This window comes from Rhinatrema bivittatum, chromosome 5 (assembly GCF_901001135.1).
Source record: "Rhinatrema bivittatum chromosome 5, aRhiBiv1.1, whole genome shotgun sequence".
NCBI lineage: Eukaryota > Metazoa > Chordata > Amphibia > Gymnophiona > Rhinatrematidae > Rhinatrema > Rhinatrema bivittatum.
The window spans coordinates 222,895,222-222,914,745 of NC_042619.1; positions in this window are offsets into that span (position 1 = coordinate 222,895,222).

A 19,524-nucleotide genomic window follows, 5' to 3' on the forward strand; every position below is an offset into this window, starting at 1 on the left:
TAACCAGAAAGACATGTCCACAGAGGGAGTGCGTTTAAAAAAAAAATGAGGAAGGATGGGAAAGAGAAAGAAAGGAATATATGAGTTGTTTCCATCATTGTCCTTTCACCTTACCATTCAGTTTTTCTTTTTATTGCAACCCGGAACTTGGAACTTCCAGACAGCATGGCTAATTCAGCCTGCTTATTGACAGAAAAAAAGCAAGTTTGCTTACCATAAATGGTGTTTTCCCATAGATAGCAGGATCAATTAGCCATGCCTACCCTCCTTCCTCCCTGGACATGCCTTTCTAACCCTTCTAGACCACGGCACTAGCCATCTTGCTTAAATATAGACTAAGGAAACTAAAGACAAGTGCCACACCAGCACAGCAGAGTAAGCATGAGCGCCATCAAATGAAGTCACCCAAATAGCATGGCTAATTCATCCTGCTATCTACAGAACATACCATTTTACTGTAAGTAAACTCATTATTTGTAGCACTTAATAAAAAGTTTCTCCACAGCTGTTGGCTCTAAGCATTTATTCACTAATCCACATCTGTAAGTTAGAACTAGCAGTGCTCAAAAAGATGCAACATCCCTTACCAAGCAAACTGGGGGGAAAGACTCAATCCAGCTCACTATTTCAGCACAGCCTTGTTCAGATTCAGCAATGGAAGCTCAGAAAACATTGTGCCAGCAGAGAACTCTGCTGGCTAACACTTAACAGCTGGGTAAGGAGGGTGGGTTTACCTATAGCCAATGGCTGGGCACAGCCTAGCCCACAGTACCTGGGAAACTAACACTACAGCTTCCCCAATTCCTCACAGGTAAAAATGGCTCTCTGCAGAGCTCCAGTCCACCAGCTACAGGATCAGCAGTTCAACCCCACAACCAATCTTACAAGGCAGCCAACACTTTCACCTCAGGAACTACTGAAAATAAATGTGCCCTAGGGATATCCTCAACAAAGGGTGAGAGGACTGGCCTTTCAATGGAGCTGCCTACTAGGAGTAATTACTTCTCATTCAGTTCAACAAGGCTTCAGTGCACAGCAAGGATGCTCGCCTAGCATCTGCTAGACATAGAACATTCACTATTATAATATCTTGCCACAAAAAATGTAGGGCGTGAAACAGGATTTTGCTTTATAGATTGACCATCATATAGCACTAAAGGCTTGTGCGGCTTTTTTTGAGAAAGCTCTATATAAGCGCTAGGGCTTTATAATCATCGGTCACTCTACTGATGTATTTACAGATGCTAAACATTGATGCTTTATATCAAAGCTATCACACTTATCTGCTTTGAGTCCACTTAAGTGTCCGTTGTCCTAGCATTGTCCTAGACATAGAATGTTAGCAGGCTGAGATCAGCACAAATGCATATAAAGGGTGACATCAATAAACCTGTTAGTCTACCTCCATTTGCTGGTCGGGGGCATAACCCTTTCATCTGGACTGGTCTGACTGGATGAGGAGGAATGTTGAGATTACTTACCTGATAATCTCCTTTTCCTTACTGTATGCAGATGGACTCAAAACAAATGGGTATAGTGTGCTCGTGCTAGCAGTTGGAGACGGATCTGACGTCAGCACGGGTATATATACCCCCACAGGAAGTGTAGCAAAATAAGTAATCTTCCTTGCAAAGCTTTTATGGATATATGTGTGACTGACCGATCGATTAAATGAACAGGATTACCCTGACCAATTGATGGTAGCTGGAGACCGCCACTGTACTCAGCCGGAAGGCGTCAACACCCGGCAGGGTGGATGCCCTATATAAGAAAACATGGCTTACCGTGAGTCGGCGAATCCCCATGTATACCGGCAGCCGGGCGGGCTGCTGAGTCCATCTGCATACACTAAGGAAAAGGAGATTATCAGGTAAGTAAACTCAACATTTCCTAGTGTGTAGCAGATGCACTCAAAACAAATGGGATGTACAAAAGCTACTCCCGGACTGGGCGGGAGGCTGCCTGAGGACTGTTTAGGATTGCCCTCGCAAATGCTGTGTCCTCCCGGGCCTGGACGTCCAGACGGTAGAATCTGGAGAAGGTATGGAGGGAGGATCACGTTGCCGCTTTACATATCTCTGCAGGCGACAGCAGCTTAGTTTCTGCCCAAGAGGCCGATTGTGCTCTAGTAGAATGAGCCTTGACCTGTAGAGGCGGTGGTTTTCCCGCCTCTACATAGGCTGCCTTGATAACTTCTTTAATCCAGCGAGCGATGGTTGGCCGTGAGGCCGCTTCCCCTTGCTTCTTCCCGCTGTGCAGGACGAACAGGTGGTCCGTCTTTCGTACTGCTTCTGACATTTCCAGGTATCTGGACAGCAGTCTGCCGATGTCGAGATGGCGTAGCATTCGACCTTCTTCCGACTTCTTCAAACCTTCCGTGGTAGGCAAGGATATGGTTTGGTTGAGGTGAAAGTGTGAGACTACTTTGGGTAAAAAGGATGGAACTGTGTGAAGATGGATAGCCTCTGGAGTGATTCTGAGAAATGGATCACGGCAGGATAGTGCTTGTAGCTCTGAGCTGCGGCGTGCTGAACACACAGCCAGCAAGAACACCATCTTCAAGGTTAACAAACGGAGAGACAGGCCTCGAAGGGGCCTGAAGGCGGATCCCGATAGAAATTCCAATACTAGGTTGAGGTTCCACAGGGGCACTGGCCACTTCAGTGGCGGGCGAATGTGTTTGACTCCTTTCAGGAAACATGAAACGTCTGGGTGTTTGGCAATGGTGTTGCCGTCACTCCTGGGGCCGTAGCAAGACAGCGCTGCTACCTGAACCTTGATGGAGCTGAGGGACAGACCCTTCTGAAGTCCATCTTGTAGGAAGTCCAAAATGATAGGAATCTTAGCGGCATGTGAATTGGTGCTGTGAGAGTCGCACCAGGCTTCAAAAACTCTCCAGATCCTGATATATGTCAGTGATATGGAGAACTTGCATGCTCGGAGAAGTTTATCTATTACCGGCCTGAGTATCCTCTTTTCTTCAGTCTAGCCCTCTCAATGGCCAGACCGTAAGAGAGAATTGAGCCGGATCCTCGTGGAGGATGGGGCCTTGCCATAGCAGCTCCCTGTGTGAAGGCAGAGGTAGAGGGTTCCCTGCCAGTAATCTTCTCATGTCTGCGTACCAGGGTCTTCTTGGCCAGTCCGGGGCCACTAGAAGAACCAGGCCTCGGTGCCGCTGAATCTTGTGTACAATGGCGCCCAGCAGGGGCCATGGAGGAAAGGCGTATAGCAGGATCCCGAGGCCACGGCTGTACCAGGACATCGATCCCCTGGGCTCGAGGATCCCGCCTGCGGCTGAAATATCTGGGAACTTGAGCGTTAGACCTGTCCGCTAATAGGTCCATGGCTGGCGTCCCCCATTGATCCACAATTATCTGAAAAGCTGTGGGCGACAGCTGCCATTCCCCCGGGTTTAGGCTTTCTCTGCTGAGGAAGTCTGCCGTGGTGTTGTCCTTCCCGGCGATGTGGATGGCGGAGATGTCCTGGAGATTTGCTTCTGCCCAAATCATCAGGGGAGTTATCTCTAGGGACACTTGTTGGCTTCTGGTTCCGCCCTGTCGGTTGATGTATGCCACCGTGGTGGCGTTGTCTGACATCACTCTGACTGCTCTGTTGCGAAGTCCGTGGGCAAATCGCAGGCACGCTAGCCTGACTGCCCGTGCCTCTAGTCGGTTGATGTTCCACCTTGACTCTTCTCTGGTCCACCGCCCTTGGGCAGTGAGTTCCTCGCAGTGTGCTCCCCATCCGTTCAGTCTGTTAGAGTTGGTTTTCAAGCCAGCCTCCGATAGGTATAAAAGGTAATCAAGCAGTTTTTGTGGGGGGCAGGAGAACGGATCTAGGGACTTCTGCTCATACCACATTTAAAACCTCCTCCACTACAGTCCATAGGACTTTCTAGTGGAAGACTTTCTAGAAGCCAAAAGACCAGAAACACATCCTCAGAGATCGAGTAGCTACAGAATTAATCTCTCAACATCCAGGCTGTGAGCGACAGAGCCTGGAGATTGGGATGTTGCAACCTGCCTTGATCTTGCATGATGTGATCTGGGGAAGGCCATTGGTTCATGAAGAACTGCAGCCTGCCCCCAAATGGAGGGTCCAAAGTCCCGGGTATGGGTGACGGCCCTATGTTCGCTAGGACCCAGTCAAAACCCCATCCCAATCTCCAAAAAGATTCTCCTCACTGTACAGCACATCAACGAGTCGATCCTGTACCGCCAGTCAGAGATCAAGGCCCACAGCCATGCCATTCTCAGGCGCCAATTTCTCACTGCAGAGACCCTCGATGCCATCTCGAAAACATTATAGGTCACTCGGACCTTGTGTTTTCCGCACTACAAGCCCTTATACACCAGCAACATGAGGGTGTCCTGCTGCTGCAGGGGCAGATGCTCGTCCACCTCCTGCACCTGCTTCCAGATATCCCGTGAGTACTGGCTCCTGTTGAGCTGATAGGAGGCTCCACGAACTGAGGATCTCAAGCATTTTGTGCTTGGCATCCTGTTAGTTACGCCATCACCCTCACAAACCCTGCAAAGGTTAAGTCCTCAGGCGGAGACTTCCTTTGCTCTTCTGGAGAAGGGTCTGATGGGAGACCCTCAGAGCACTTTGAGAACTCAGAGGTACCATTCCCCCCAGATGACGCAGGGACCCTCATCCTCACTGTAAGTATCAGGGGATGGGGCCCCTAGGCGCTCAGCCTTCATCCAGAGGTGCAGGCACCGGCAAAGCTGGATTGGGGGGGGGGGGGCTATAGGCCTCAACGACTCTGCCAGCCTGAGCAGAGCTTCCTCCAAGGAACTGGCAATCACTACCTTTTCGGTAGAGGGAGGCTGTGTTTCCTCAACAGGCACCGATGCCATCCCAGGAACAGACACCAGCTGTGTCAATGCACCGATCAGCACACTGAGCTTCTCCAGCAGCGGTTCCAGGTCGGACAGTACCAGCTCTGGTGTCTTCAGTGCCACAGGACCGATGTCTTGCATCGCCCATTCCACTGCCAGCTGAACTTGCCGCTTCAGCTCCTTCTCGAACGTTGCCAATGCCAACAGACTAAGAGGAAGGAAGGGAGGTCAGATCCTCTTCGGACCCACAAAGTGGATCGTGACTGGCATCAGGACCAATGGAGACAGTTGTGAACTCCTGGCACCAATGGAGGATTGCACTCCTCGCCATGGGGGTCACTTTGAGGACATTGCAGCATGAGCCAGTGCATCCCTATGCCCGGTACCAAGTATCGATGGGAATAGGTGCTGAAGCTTCTTTAGCTTCCCTCAATGCTTGGCCTGGTCCTTTCCCAGTACAGAGGCTGACGAGGAGGAACCCAACTGAGGGTCAGTCTCCGGCACCACTATCAGACAATACAGACAATCCCACCAATGTTGATGTTGCGGTGTCCATTGGTACGGCTCTGAGGCCCATCAATGCTGCAGATTCCAATAGCTCAATCTTTCTTGGCCCAAAGAACTGATCCATCTAATCGAGCCAAAAAGGTCGTTCCTTCAGAATCATTTGTGCATATAAGCAACAACCCTGGATGTCTTGTGAAGCCCCCAGGCAGAAGACACCCAGGTCATGGGTGCCTGTAATTGACATGGTCTTCTGGCACAGAGGGCATCGCCAAAAACCGGACGTGGCCTTGCCGGGACAAAATAAAGGACACAAACCACGATCTATGGCAGTGGGCGGAGATGGCTGGCAGGCTCCCAGGCACCGCCGCCACAGGAGAATAGACCGTAAAAGGAAACTTACCAGAATTGTTGAAAATCCTGACTAGGAACACTATGGGGAAACACCAAGAGGGACCCAGCCTCGAACACTGCAAGTAAAACCTGCAAAAACGCAAGAAAGAAAAAAGGGAAATGTTTTCCACGAGACCAAAAAGCCAAAGTGAGCTAGCTCACACTGCGATGCTTCAGCTCAGTGGAAAAAGATTGGAGAAACTTTGATATAAGTTTTCCTTGTCAAGGCTCCATTTGATGATGTCACCCATGTTTGTCCTCTGAGAAATGGTGGTGCACATTCGGGTAGGCAATTAAAAGGGATTCCCAATGAATATAATTTGGGACCTTCCTTTACAGTTCAGAGAACCCAGCTCTCTATTTAAAACAAGTCAAAATTTAAAAAAAAAAATCTCAACTTCTCCCTACAGGGATGTATTCTGGCTATCTTCAGTTTAGTTAAAAACCCATCACTGGTTTTGACTGGATGCCCATATGGGGCATAATGCTCCTTTAATCTCATCCTACTGTTTGAGGTGACTAAAGCCTAGGCAGCATTTCTTTTGAGGAAAAATAAACACTCCCAGCTGGATCGCTATGAAACCTTCAAGACATAAAAGATGGATTGGAGGTGACAGTAGATAGAATCTGAAGCACAGATGGATGGCCTTTCATGAGCTATACTGCTTCCTTGACCTCATCTCCAAACAGATTTCTACCAGTGCAAGGCTCATCTGCAAGCCTTTCTTGCACATCCAGACCAACGCCCGGCACTCATAAGCACGAGAGCCAGAGGGCATCAAAACAGCCACAAAAAGAGGCTCTCAATGCTGTTTGTAAATGCATATGTTGTGCGTACCAGATGCTTTTCACATTTCTCACAGGTCTCCATCAGGTGATGAAATTGCTAGTTTCTCTTGAGACAAACTCAGTGAATTCCAAAGCTGACAGAATTTATGCACATCTAGGACAGATAGAGTGAACTAGCTATAATATCTATGACTGCCCACTACTGACCATTATCAATATCTTTGGAGTTAAGACTCACAGGTGACACTGCTTCGACTATAATTTAACAATGTAAAATTCAGGATATGGAAGCCTCTTCATAAACCTAGGAAACCATCCCTGTTGGTTTAACAAAAAAAAAAAAAAAATGGCCTCTGTGCCCTTCACATGTTGCAAAATGCTGCTGTCAAGCTAATTACTGGGAAGCCTTGTAAGGGGCACATCACTCCACACTTAGCTGAACTTCTCTGGCTACCCTGGGGTCAATTTCAAGGTGGTCACACTTGTTTACAAGGCTTTGAGGGGAGAGAGGCCTCAGAATTTAAAATCTTTTATTGCCCTATAACTCTGTTCACGAACCAAGATCTGCAGTCACATTGCTAGTCGTTCTTGCTCCTGCTGATGTTCATTTGGTTTCAACCCAGCAGGAAGCTTTTTCTGTGGTCGTACCAATATTGTGGAATGCTGTTCCCATTGTGATTCATGCAACTGACGATTATCATGCTTTTAGGAAGCAGCTTGGAGCATTTTATTTTACCCAGGCCTTTGGAGGTTGAAACTTTTAGTTTTGATTTCAAGGTTATCACTTTACTTTATGTTCTTATTTATTTGTTATGTAGGTCCAAAATTTGGTTTTATAAATTGTAGTTCACCCTGAACTAGTTACGAATAAGAAGTTGCCATACTGGGTCAGACCAAGGGTCCATGAAGCCCAGCACCCTGTTTCCAACAGTGGTCAATCTAGGCTACAAGTAGCTGGCATGTACCTAAACATTAAATGGAGCCCATGCTTCTAATGCCAGCAATAGCAATAGCTGTTTCCTAAGTCAGCTTGATTAATAGCAGCTAATGAACTTCTCCAAGTACTTATCCAAACCTTTTTTAAACTGCACTAACCACATCCCCTGGCAACAAATTCCAGAGCTTAACGGCAGGGGAGAAGAAAAACTGATACTTCACGCATATCCAGCATAGCTCTCTGCTTCAACGGCAGGGGAGAAGAAAAACGGATACTTCACGCATATCCAGCATAGCTCTCTGCTTCAACGGCAGGGGAGAAGAAAAACGAATACTTCACGCATATCCAGCATAGCTCTCTGCTTCAACGGCAGGGGAGAAGAAAAAACGGATACTTCACGCATATCCAGCATAGCTCCCTGCTTCAACGGCAGGGGAGAAGAAAAACAACCAATAAGGGCTGAATAACATAGTCTGGGTAAAACAAATAAGCATGGGTGTAGCTTGCTTATTGCGGCGGTTACTACCCCTACTACCCCTAACTAATCAAGCTTGATATTTCACTTGGATGCAGCTCCATCACTGCTCTCTACATTAATGGTGGGGGTGGAAGGGAAATAGACCCAAAGAGCTAAGAGAAACAGATAAGTATGAGAAAAAAATGTGTGAAGCTTACTGGGCAGACTGGATGGGCCGTTTGGTCTTCTTCTGCCGTCATTTCTATGTTTCTATGTTAATTGTGCATTGAGTGAAAAACATTTTTCTCCGATTAGTTTTAAATGTGTTACTTGCAAACTTAATAGAAGGACTAGGGGGCACTCCATGATCCAAAAGAGTAAATAACCCTTGAAGACAGTTTGGGGACCCCTGTCTTAGAAGTTATCTGTGTCTGCAATTCTTACTAAGGAAAAAAAAAAGCAAGTTTGCTTACCATAAACGGTGTTTTCCGTGGATAACAGGGTGAATTAGCCATGCTGCCTGGGGGAACATCCTCCGGTCCTCTAAGAGGCGGAACTCCTCAAAGCATGTGTGTGTCCTCTCCCAAGCAGCTCCCAGCATGCCTCAGTCTGTTATCCAAGCTTGGACTGCACCGTTAGGAGACTGTCTGGGGAGGTGGGTGGGTTAGAAAGGCTAATTCACCCTGTTATCCATGGAAAACACTGTTTATGGTAAGCAAACTTGCTTTTTTCCCCCACAGATAAGCAGACTGAATTAGCCATGCTGCCTGGGGAGTCCCCAACTGGAAGGTTGAGCAGCCCGCATGGTCCCTGAAAATGGGTTGCACACAGGTCAGTGCCCATCACCACGGGTTTCAGGGCTTGGAGACATCTCATGATTTTATAGACCTCTTATCATATCCTGCCTCAGTTGTCTGGATAGGGCAGAATATACATGTTTTAAATAAAAAATAATGCATTGATCTGGTATACAAGGCAAATAAATGCAAAAATACACTAGAATGTCTTAGAACAGGAGTCCCTAATCTCAGTCCAAGGGCCACAACCCTGTCGGGTTTCAGTATTTCCACAATGAAAATGCATGAGATCCATTTGTACACAATGCAGACAGTGCATTCAAATAGATCTTATTCATATTCATAGTAGAAATCCTGGAAGTGGTGCGCAGTCCATTCCAGTCCTTGTAGGAGGTGCACTCAACCTGGTGCTCTGATGCGGACACTCTTTAGTTGTTCATGCCAGAAGGATGGCTCAACCCACCACAGCGTCTGCAGCTGCCTGCTGGTTGAGGCAGTAGTGTGAAGTGAAAGTATGCAGCGATGTCCATGTGGCAGCTTTGCATGTCCTGGATAGGCACCTCACTTAGGTAGGCGATGGAGGCCGCCATTGCTCTGACTTGGCGGGCCTTTGGTGAGGTAGACAGTTGGCTCTGCAGGTGTCGCGAATATCTTAAATATACCCAGGACTTCCGCTCAGGGGTCCGGTGTTCCCCACCTTCTCCACAAACTTAGAATAAGAGAGATCTTCTGGCCGGGAAATAGGTCGAGGCTGTTCCTCCTGGGTGTTGAAGGGATAACCTGTTGAAGAACCAGGTGATGTAGAGGATGATTTGTATGCGGAAGCTTCCCGAGGTGCATCTCGAGGGGGGCTTAGTACCGGTCTGTCAGTGCCCTCACTTGGTGAAGGTGGAGCCTTTCAGGGGGAAAGCTCTCCCTGCCCGTGACATTGTTCCAGCGATGACAAACTGTGTCAGTATTTGTGAGATTTGTATCATCGCCTGGGAAGCCAGGGTTCCTTATGGTCTAGGGGAGGGTTCCCTTGGGGGCCCTCTGGAAGGCAATGCCACCAGAATAATATCTGAGTCTGAGCCTCTGGGCTGTATAGGCACCTATTCTACATGGGGGGGGTCTGCTTGCGTCTTTTTTCCCAAGGGCTCTTGGAGATGTGACTTCTTGCTTGCGCCTCGACGCTGAAGACAGGTCGGAGAAGTCCCTGGATGACTGGGAAGATCCCGTCAATCCATGGACTGACATTGGTTCCATGTCTGAGAATACAAGCTCCAGATCTGGAACGGGGCCCCATGCAAGGATGGCGGCTAAGCTGTAGGTGACAAGCCCTTATCCGCCGGAGAAGTACATGGGACCCGATGGTTTGTGGGTCTCCCTTGCTTCTTCGCCGTGGCATAGTGCTTCGGAGATGGATCCCTGCGTCGGTGTGTCGATCAACCCTCTCCGGTGCCTCGATCCTGTGTTGTGATTCTTATGCTTCGACGTATGTGCGTCGGCATGGCATCATGCATCGAATCGATGCGTCGCCCGAGACTTGCCTGGGCCTTTGAAGCTGCTGATCGTCCAAGCGCTCCCTGCATCGAGGTGGCGTGGGCACGCTTCCGTGGGACCCTTAAGTTGCCTGAGGGGCCTGCTGAGGAGGCCCTTTTTGTCCTAGCTCTCAGGTGTTCCCGGCTGGGCCCTGGAGAGGACTGAGTGGATCCTCGAGCTGGCTCTGCAATGCAGGACCCTGTTGCTGCCTCCTTCAGCTTCTCTACCTTCACTATCTGCTGCCTGTGAGCTCTTGGGGGACATGTGGCCACAGTCCCTGCAGCTGGATGGGTCATGGTTGGGCCCCAGGCAAATGTAACAGAGCATATGGCTCTGTTACATTTTTTAAATAAATGTTACAGACATCACCTTCCTGCATTGGCAAAGTTTAAAGCCATGCGGTCTTGGCATCTCTAACTTGCTGTTTGCAGCAAGCATTCACAAAAAAATCTTAAATTGTAGCCAAAAAATGGCAACAGTAAGGGAGTTGAGGAGTTGCAGACCAAGGCAGGCTGGGAACCACGTGGGAGCAGAGCTCTGTTGCTTTTGGGAGCTCCGCCACCTAGAGGATGTTCCCCCAGGCAGCATGGCTAATTCAGCCTGCTTATCTGCGGAAAACACTGGGCTGTGAACAGAATGGCCAAGCATGCAAGATAAACTAATTTTACTTTAAGAACTCGGAAAGCCACCTGGGTGTGGCCAATCTTTTCTCCCTTTGCTTGCATCAACTCATGAGCAATACTGGATTTTCTAACATACTCCCAGCTGGATGAGACTTTAACCAGGTCACACATTTATAACATCTGAATATGTGAAAAGATCTTAACTGCATATATGTTGTTGTTTTAACCTATTCTCCATGCTGCACTGTTTTCCCTTTCCCAGTTCCCACTCCCTGTTAAAATGTACTTTCTAACCTGCTGTTCAAATGTAAACTGGTATGATGCCCTACTAATACCGGCATATAAAAGACTTTAAATAAATAAATAAATAAATAAATATGTAGCTGTTAGTAACAATGAGCAAAGATAACATTGTCTTATTATTGTAGTATTGACAACAGACTATAAAGTCCCGATAAAGACCTACAATCTTCTAATAATGAAACAAATGTGCAATGGTAAAGGCAGGTGGAAGTAAAGAGTGAAAGAAATGAGGCAAAAGGGGGCCTAGCATTGGAACCCATTTCAGAATCTTATAAGCTAAAATCATATAAAATAAAGGTCAACGTATGGACAAGACAAAAGCCAATGTACACATAGCAGCAGTATGGCTTCATCATGCTTCCAAGAGTTGGTAAGGTCAATCAATATGAAACTACAGAAAGGTTCTAATATACTGGCAAGGAAATTAGGTAGTCTGGGTAGGCCAGCTAGTGCTTATCTCAACATCTTCTGTGTTTTAACATTTAGTCATAGCCCCATAACCTGAAATTCCTGTTGCTAATATTTATTCCTTGGCCTATAAAAAAAAACCAAAAACAAAAAAACACACACCACCATCTCAAAAAAGCTCTCCATGCCTCCTCTCATTCTACCTCCAATATTTGAAACATTCTTTCTTAACCAGATCCAAAATATACAGTTTCATTTTCCCAAAACTGGAGTGTTCCCCACACTGTTCCCCTTCAAACCCTAGAAGAAAGTATTTTTTTGCTCCTAAGAAGCAATAATGTCACTGGCCCAAAATGACATATGACAAAAGAAGTTGATGTAAAATACTGTAAGGCCATAAAGTATTTTGGGGGATGAACATACCATGCATAAGAAAGAGCCAGTGCTGCTGCTGTGGGCTAGGCAGCCCCCAGGAACTCTTCTTTGTGCACCACCGCTATGACTGATCTCCGTCTCCAATAAAACCATGATATCTTTGAGGGCCACATTTAACACCACTTTTTTTTTCCCATAAAAAAATAAATAAATGGGAGAGAGATCCAAGATGGCTCCCTGAGCAGTCGCACTTACGGACGCTCCCAGAATTTCTTTTTACCACAGAGAGAATTTCCTTAAAACAAAATGCCCCACAAGAGAAAGGGTAAAGTGAGGGTTTATCCACCCGAACCTACACTTTCGAGTGGACAGCGAGTCATCCCGCAGTATGCGACGCCGATACCTTCACATCGGGTCTTGAGCCCCGCTGGCGAGTACGACAGAGGAGAGCCGTCGCCGCCTGGGGAAGTATCATTGACCCCGCCAACACCGCGAGAGCAGCCGAGGGCAACCGCTCTAGCCCCCGCCGAACATGCTGAGTCGACTGCAGATGACGTTGCAGTTCTGTCTCAACTGGGTGGAAGTTTTGGCGAGCTGGCTGGGCAGGGGAATACACCGCCTTCTCCTATGACTCCGGAAAACTCGGTAAGGAGGGAGGAAGATACCAAGAGAACACCCCAAATAACATCGTCGGGTGAAGGAGGAAATGGAGTTGGAGGTGGTTTGAGAAGCCCCTTACAGGTAATAAGACCGGCTGTTATAACCATGGAATCCCTATGGGATTTGATAGTAGGAATGAATCGAGTAGTGAATGAATATACCCGTGAGACGGATCAGAACTCCCTGAAAATATCTTCTTTGGAAAACCAACTAAAAAGAGAGAGTGAAGAACAAACCAATAACTTAGTGCAAGTTAAAAATGACTTGAAACAGATCTCTGATTTAAGTGTGATATCTTTAAAAGAACAAGCAGCCTCATTGCGGAGGCTTGAGTCTGTGGAGAACTATCTGAGACAATTAAATCTACGGATCTTGAATTTTCCGAAGATAGTTGGCGAACCGCCATTAATTACATTTAAAAGATATTTAAAAGAAATTTTAAAGATCCCGGAGGAAATGATACCAACCCCGAAGAAAATTCTCTTTCTAAAGCAGAGACAGAGTCCAATTCAGATATCCCCAGTGGGGGCTACAGGTGATTTTGAGAATCTATCTGAATATCTTGAAAGCTCAGGACTGGAAGTAATAGAGAGATTGGTGTTGTTTGTTTCACTTTACTCAGAATATGATAAATCATTAATTATGAAGTATTACTTTAAAGCTTTAAATGTTACTTATTTGGGAGAGCTTGTCCGTATATTTCCTGATTTGTCCAGAGTTAGTTACGCAGGAGAGATTTCTTAAAAATGCGCCCAGAGGTTCGTACACTGGGAGCAGAGTTTCTGCTGAGATATCCTGCTAGATGCGTAATTAGATACTCAGGAAATGTGTATGTTTTTTATAATCCTGATCATTTAAGGGAATTCATAAACACTAAGAAGCTCACTCCTATATCTAATATAGTCGCGTAAAGATTGAAAGAGGGTAAATAACAGTGAGCCTTTCCATAAATTGTTATGTTTCTTTGAATTTCTCCTCAATTGTTCCTTCTCTCTCTCCCCATATTTCTTTGGAAAATGTAAAAGGAAGAATATTGCCCTTTATTGGATACATTGTAGAAATATTTTGCTTATATGTTAACCTTTTGCTGTATTATTAACAAAGATATCTTTGTGTTATTGCAAAATTCAAGAAATAAAAAATTAAAATAAATAAATAAATAAATAAAATAATAATCTGTATGACGGTTCAGAGCATCTTCCTATTCTGCTCCCCTCCAGGAATGGGAACTATAGCCCCCAGTCACTGTAAGCAGTCTTCGGTTCCTTGTACTGCCACCTCATTGGCATGTGGAGCTCGAGGGGAGACAATGTAAGCTGCTTGCAGCATGTCAACATATTCTAACGTGTATCCGTCCATCACACTTGTGAACCATTAGTCTGCTGTCATCTTGGCCCCCTCTTCATAAATGAGAGCCAATCGGATTCCTGATGGCCACTTGCCTCTGAGCTCCTGAAGGGACACTGTTCTACCAAAGTCTCCCAATATCCCAAAAATGGGAACGGGTCAAAAAGGAACTCTTTTCAACCTCCAGCTGGTCCTCAGGCAATTTATGCTCCTTTGGACTCCCCGAGATACTGCATCAACTGTTCCAAGTCCTCTCCAAATAGGAACTTACCCATGAACTGCAAAGCCCCTCTAATTAACACTTGGATCACACATCCGCCGACTAGTTCCATAACAAAAAGAATGTCCTGGCTGACACCTCCGACATAATTCTGGAAGAGGTTCTTATCAGGGCATAGGGCATCTTCCACATAGGCACTGCTGCCTCCAGACACTCCACCTGCTTCGCTGCAAATGCCCACACAGCCTTTTCCACATGCGAGTGCTGAACCCAGCTCCTTTGCAAAAAGCTATTGCAAACCACTGTCTTCATGCCTATTGCTGACACCTCAAAGATCTTCTTGATTTGCACTTCCAGCTTCCGCCCCTGAACAACTTTTAGCTTGGCTGTCTCAGCCATTGGAATGGTGTTCTTCTTAGTTACCGCCACACTATAGAGTCCACCTTAAGAAAGCAGCAAACGTTTGAGCATCTCCAAGGATAATGGTAATTGGTCTGTCTTGGGTAACTCACTCCTTGACCACCCACTTCATTACCAACTTGTGGAAAAGAAGATCCTTTTACAGGACCCCTCTAACCATCCATGAGAAGATGCGCTCCCTCCTGGTCAAATTCTTCGTGCGGATCCTTAAATATTTAGTTCCTGCAGAACATGCAGGATTAAAGACCACAGCTCTGCCCTGCGGAAGAGATGAACACCCCCAGGTATGTCTTCTTCTGCTACAGGAACCTTATCCAAACCATCCTCCAGCTCCAACATGTCCTGGACAGAACCTACTCCAAGAGAGGCATCTGCCAATGCACCAGAGCCTTCTGACTCTCCCAAGCCATCCCTGGGACTACTCAGGTGAGCTGACAGATCCAGTGTCTCCAAATGCTCACAGATTCTTTTTTTTTTTTTTTTTTTTTTTAAATCTTGGATCTCTTCAACCGATGCAGCCAACTCTGGGACCAAAGTCCCTTGTCACCTGCTGCCTTCCTGGCTAGTTATAGCCTGTACAGCAGTAGCACCAACTCAGAAAATAAACGATAAGGAATCGGCAAAATCCTCCCCCAACTGGTCCTCTGCTGCCTCAGCATCTGCCCGCTTGTCCATGGGATCCAGCCCGGCCAGCAAGAATGCAGGTGGGGAATCCCCTGCCTGCATGGAGGACTCTGCTGCCCCTACTATGAAATCAAAGATGGCACCGTTCCCGGGCTGATGGGAAGAGCTGTAGAGGCTCCTGTTGCTCATCTGAGCGAAGCAGCGGGGTCTTCCATCCCTGAACTGTCTTCTCTGCCGGAGAGACATGGAGGAAATAACCTGTGCCAAGAAAGGTTCGCCCATGACTCCCCGCAGGAGCATCCACTGTATCTTGGGTCATTCACTACCCAATGAGGCTGAAACTGCGTGCCGGCAGGAGCCACAAGATGCAGTGAGCACCTTTGCACCAAAATCGCCAGACCACAGTGCTTTCCTGGCTCAAAGAGGAGTCCCTACTCAGCGAAATACCTTTGCTGGAGTCAGGGCCCATCCTGCCAGCCAACAATGAACTCTTACTTTAAAAAAAAACCAAAAAAAACCCTAATGGCCAACCCAGAAGCAACAGAAGGGAAGAACACAAAAAAAAAAAAAAAAAGAAATCAAATACTTCCCTGAAGCTGGGATATGGGCATGCAGTGCTAATTGGGACTCCGAGCTTTCCTAGGGGAAGAGGGAATTGGACCACTAGTTATCAATCCCTACGGAGTTAAGAGTCACCAAACCTTTGCTTGTCCACCTCAGGCCAGGAGGGATGGCCCCAACAGGACCTATCAACCTCTTGGGAGGAAAGCTTGAGAGATCTAAGAAACTTTTCTATTTTTTCTTTTTTATATATATTCCAGGATGCAGATTTCATCAGACAGAGCAATACTGAGGGACTACAGGTGGCACACTAGGATATATGGCAGTGTCAGTGAAATTTTTTTCTCTGTCTCCATCTGCTGGCAGGGAGGTAAAACCCAGGAGTCTGGACTGATCTGGGTATGAATAGGAAGGAAGGGTTATTGTGGATGGGGGGTGAGGAAGGACAGGGAGAGAAAAAGGAGTAGATTGTAGGGAGATGAAAAGAAGCTGCAGTAGGGGAACAAAGTAAAAGCAGAGTTGCTTAGCCGTAACAGGTGTTCTCCGAGGACAGTAGGATGTTAGCCCTCACACATGGGTGACATCAGATGGAGCCCCAATGCTGAAAACTTATGTCAGTTTCTAGAACTTTGACTAGGCACACTGAGCATGCGCAGCGTGCCCTATACCTTGCGTCCACGTGGGGTCCCTCTTCAGTCTCGTAACATAGAATTACAATTAAAATAAAAAATAGGAGAAACCCAACTCTGCAGGGTGGCAGGAGGGTTCGTGAGGACCAACATCCTGCTGTCCTTGGAGAACACCTATTACAGGTAAGCAACTCTGCTTTCTCCTAGGACGAGCAGGATAGTAGTCCTCCCACATGGGTGAATACATAACTACAAGCTGCTCCCCAATACAAAATGGGACCAATAAACACCTAACCAGGTGCCAATGGGCACAACACCACCAATGATGTTGGTAAAGGGGGGGGGGGGGGGGAACAGCCTGAACCCAAACAATTGGCCCTAGGTTGGGAGAGTTGGGTTCTACACCTCGAACAGGTTCCGAAGCACAGATTGGCCGAACCTACTGTCACATCGGCCATCCCTATCCAGACAGTAGTGCGATATGAATATGTGGAGAGAACTCCATGTCACAGACTTGCAGATTTCCTTCATGGGAAGTGCTTGCAAGAGGGCCACCAACACTGCCATGACTCTGACAGAATGAGCCTGACTTGACCCCCAAGATGGAGTCCTGCCTGGGCATAACAGAAGGAGATTCAATCTGCTAGCCAATTGGATAGTGTCTGTTCGGCAACAGCAATGCCCAACCTATTCTTATCAAAAGAAACAAATAGTTGGGTGGATTGCCTATGGGCTTCTGTCCACTCCAGATAGAAAGCCAAGACTCTCTTGCAGTCCAAACTGTGCAGTCCTCATTCGCTTTGGTGCAAATGGGCCCTGGAAACAATATTGGCAAGTCAGAAATCCGTCACCACCTTTGACAGGAACTTAGGATGCGTGTGTAAGACCACCCTGTTGTGGTAAAATTTAGTATAAAGTGGATAAGTCACTAAGGCCTGGAGTCACTGACCTTGCATGCTAAAGTGACCACCACCAAAAATATGACCTTCCAGGTCAGGTACTTTAGATCACAGATGAGCAGTGACTCAATAGGAACTTTCATCCGCTGAGCTAACACCACGTTGAAGCTCCAAGACAAAGCAGGACGACTTATGGGAGGCTTCAATTGAAGCAGGCCCCACATGAAAACGTACAACTATAAGCTATACAGAGATGGGCGAACCATCTATGCCATAGTGGTATGCGCCAGTTGCAGTCAGATGAACCCTAACAGAGTTGGTTTTCAAGCCAGCCTCTGATAGGTGTAAAAGGTAATCCAGCAGTTTTTGTGTGGGGCAGAAGAATGGATCTAGGCACTTCTGTTCACACCACATGGAAAACTCCATTTCAGCCTGTAGAAGCCACCAGGACCAGAGCACATATTCTGAAAGATCAAGCAGCTGCAGAATCAACCTCTCAGCATCCAGGCTTTGAGGGACAGGGCCTGGAGGTTGGAATGCCGCAACCTGCCCTGATCTTGCTTGATGAGATCTGGGGAAGTCCCCAGACTGATCAGTTCCAGATGGACACCATACCTGTCTCAGCCAATGAGGGGCTATGAGGATCATAGTCCCTCTGTCCTTGCAAAGCTTCATGAGAGTCTTTGCCATGAAGGAAATCTGAGTATACACATACAGGAGATCCTTGACCCAAAGACAGGCAAGGGCATCAGAGGCTGGTTTGCCATCTAACCTGGAAAGCGACCAGAACTGAGGTACCTTCCTGTTGCAGTGGGATGCGAACAGATCTACGTCTGGGTTTCTCCAAAGGTGGAATATCCGATTCACTACCCCCTGGTCCAAGAACCACTCGTGGGGTATGAAGGCTCAACTCAGCCTGTCCGCTTCCACATTCTCCGTCCCAATCAGATACATGGCCCTGAGCACCATCCTGTGTGACAGGGCCCATAACCAGATCTGGACTTCTTCCCGACAAAGGAGATACGATCCTATGCCTCCCTGTTTGTTGACATACCACATGGCTACCCGGCTGTCAGTCTGGATCAGGACAACTTTGTTGGACCGCCAATCTCTGAAAGCCCATAGTGTGTACCTGATCGCCCAAAGCTCCAGGAAGTTGATTTGACAAGAACATTCCTGAGCAGGCCAAAGACCCTCGGTACCGAGCCCATCTACATGAGCTCTCCACCCCAGGGTAAATGCATCCTTAGTTAGGACAATTTGAGTGGGGAGACTCCGAAATGAGATCCCTTGTTCCAGATTGGAAAGTATCTGCCGAGATGGGGGTGACTCAGATGTAATCCTGGAGTAGCCTGGTGCCACTGTGATCTCAGGGTCCATTGGGCCAAGGAAGTAACATGGACGGTTGCGGCCATATAGCCCAATAACCTCAACATGTGTCAGGCAGATACCTGATGGCTCTGTTGAATCTCTGCCGCAATGGTCACCATAGTGACAGCCCCCTGGCGGGTCAGAAAGGCTTTGACCTGAGCTGTGTCCAACAGGGCTCCTACAAAGTCCAAATGAGGTGACTGGCTAGTTCAGAAAAAACCCTAGTAACTCCAGAACCCAAATGATCAAGTGCATGGACCTGAAGACCCCTGGCCTGAAACATGCTCTTGACCAGCCAATTTTCCAGATATGGGAAAACATGCACTCCCAGTTTATGGAGGTGTGCCGCCACCACCACGGCCAGGTATTCTGTGAAGATGCAAGCCCAAATGGCAATACTCTGTACTGGAAGTATTGTCTTCCCACCACATATCGGAGATACTTCCTGTAACTGGGGAAGATTTCTATGTGAGTATGTGTCCTTTAGGTTGAGGGAGCATAGCCAGTCTCCTTTTTGTAAAAAGGAGATCAAGGTGCTCAGGGAAACCATCTTGAACTATCTTTTTTTATAGAAATTTGTACAAGGCCCTTAGGTCTAGGATAGAACAGTCTTTCTGTTCTCTTTGGAATCAGGAAGTACCTGGAGTAGAATCCTCACACTCTTTGCCCTAGTGGTATGGGCTCAACCACTCTGGCCATCAAAAGGGAGGAGAGTTCCATTTGTTGTACCTCCTGACGCGCTACCAGCCCCCATTGCGGGCACGGAAGACAATTTGGAGGGACACCCAATAGATTCAAGTGGTATCCCTGTCAGACGATAGACAGAACCCACTGGTCCGAGG